This window comes from Alligator sinensis, unplaced genomic scaffold (assembly GCF_000455745.1).
Source record: "Alligator sinensis unplaced genomic scaffold, ASM45574v1 scaffold301_2, whole genome shotgun sequence".
In the NCBI taxonomy this organism is placed as follows: domain Eukaryota; kingdom Metazoa; phylum Chordata; order Crocodylia; family Alligatoridae; genus Alligator; species Alligator sinensis.
Genome location: NW_005841874.1, coordinates 1088994 through 1091327, shown reverse-complemented (window position 1 = coordinate 1091327; position 2334 = coordinate 1088994). Strand labels below are relative to the sequence as shown.

The window sequence follows — 2334 nt, the reverse complement described above, 5'->3', positions numbered from 1 at the left end:
AGCAGTCAGCAGGGCACTGGCACCGGCACCTGCGCCCAAGGCTGTGGAAGCAGCTGCCTTCCTGGGTACAGTGGCATCCTCTCCAAACAGGTCTAGGGGTGGGGAGATGGCATCTCCCAGGCCTGAGGGCTGGGAGCCCAGACCCACGTGTGCAGGGGAAGGTCTGTCTCTCTCAGCCTCTGACATAGCTGGGCAGGAACGGCGCCCGACCGCCAGGTCTGTGCTGGATCCCAGATGCCACAGTGGTGAGGTCAGCGCTCAGACCCGGCTCCTTTCCCTGCAGGCCTGGGAGCCGGGGGAATCCCACCCAGTCCCACCCCTCCTTCCTCCCTCCCTGGAGCCAGTCTCCTGCCAGCTCCCTTCAGGGCGCAGACACCTGCCCCTGGTAGGCTCTGCTGCCCCTCGCCCACATATCTGCTGTTCCTGTTTCCATGGGTTTAATTATTCTGCCCCTCTGACAGCAGGCCAGCCACTACCAGCACTTGGTATGCGGGGCTCCCTGACACCGAGGCTGTAGGGCAGCGTCTGGGTGGGATGCTGACGGCAGTGCCGACTGCTGTGGCAGGGCCTGGCTATCTCTAGAGCCCAGGGCAAGTGAAACCCAGCAGTGCCCTGCATGGGGAAGTCTGCAGGCAGAGCTTGGGACTGCGGGTGCTGGTGGGGCATGGGGCAGGGCCTATCTGTGTGCCAGCATGGAGCAGGGACAGGCACAGGCATGTGCGATTGGGGTGGGCGTGCTGGAGAATATGTGTGTGTGTTGTGCAAACTGCTTAGCACGTGCAGCAGGCATAGGTCAGAGCGGTACCTGTTACTCACAATGTCTGTCCTGTTTGTGCACATTCGAAGCATGTGAGGGTGGCTGCTGCCCGTGTGTTCAGGGGGTATATGTGCGTGTGCTCAGGGTGTAGGACACGTAGCTGTTGTACTCAGGAGATGGGGGCAGGGTTGTCACAACGTGTGTGTGTGTGCACATGCGTGCATGCCAGGGGAGTCACACATACACATGTGCTCAGCTGGTATAGGAATTGGGGGGTCTGTCATGTGTATGTGCGCTCAAGCAATATGGGGAGGGCAGGGGTCTGTCATCTATGTGCATGCTGTTATGTGTGTGTGTTTGTGTTATGTGTGTGTGCTCATGTGCACACATGTTAAGGGGGGCCCTTCACACATACATGTGCTCAGGTGGTATGGGTGGGGGGTCCATCCTGCATGTGTGTGTTCTCAGGTGGTATGGGGGGGCGTCTATCGCATAGCCAGCTGAGATCAGCCTAGGCATAAAATTGCCCCGGGGGCATGGGGGTAATGCCAAGCTCTGCTCTCCACCACCTGCACACGCCAAGCCCTAGCCCTTAGCCACGGGACCACGGCAGGGTGCCACAGCGGGCCACTGAGCTGGTGCTGCCAGCTGTTGGCAAGCTCCATCCTCCCCCCAACCCAAGCCCTATGCCCAGGCAGCTGCACCTCCTGATCCCTGTGTCTGGGGTAGCCCCAGTCCTCACCAGCCCCGTCCCAGACTGGGGCCCTCGGCCCCAGTTCCCATCCCGTGGTGGGGAGGTGATTCCTCGGGGAGGTGGGAGCGGTGGCTTGGGCCTGACGGGCAGGGCAAGGCTCTGGTCACCCTGGGCACCTGGGAGAGGCCTCACGCCGGGTCCCCTGGAGCCCACCGGGACCTGGCAGAGCCCCCCAGCAGTGCCGCCACCCTCACCAGCCCCACTCCCTGCATTCCCAGAGCCAGCCCCCGGGAACCGGCCTCTCCCTGCCTGACCACAGCCCCTTCGTCCCCACCGCAGCGCCCCCACACCTCCCTCCCTGCTCCTCATGTGCATCTCTGCTGTGAATTACTTCTGGCCGTTTTCCTCCGGCTGGGAGAAGGATTAACTTCTCGCTGCCCCAGAAATGAACAGAGCAAAGCAGCCTGCTGCTTCCCCACACCCCAGCCTTGCCCCGTCGGGCCAGCCAGCCCCTTCCTCTCCCCCAGCGGCCGAGGGCAGCTCCGGGCGGGGGAGCGGGGCAGCAAGGGGTCGTGGTTAATATGACGAGGATTAAAATTCCTGGCCGATTAATACACCCTAGGTGACAGATTTTTTTTCAGGGTTGGTGGCAGAGCAAAGCAGCCTGCTGCTTCCCCACACCCCAGCCTTGCCCCGTCGGGCCAGCCAGCCCCTTCCTCTCCCCCAGCGGCCGAGGGCAGCTCCGGGCGGGGGAGCGGGGCAGCAAGGGGTCGTGGTTAATATGACGAGGATTAAAATTCCTGGCCGATTAATACACCCTAGGTGACAGATTTTTTTTCAGGGTTGGTGGAGGGTGGGGGTGGGGGGAGACAGACAGAGGATC

At 62.1% G+C, this 2334-nt stretch overlaps 1 pseudogene; it reads left to right on the top strand.

Annotated features, from left to right (window-relative positions):
- Nucleotides 1-817: 817 nt before the first annotated feature.
- LOC112549097 overlaps nucleotides 818-2334 on the top strand; it is a 7246-nt pseudogene continuing 5729 nt past the window's right edge.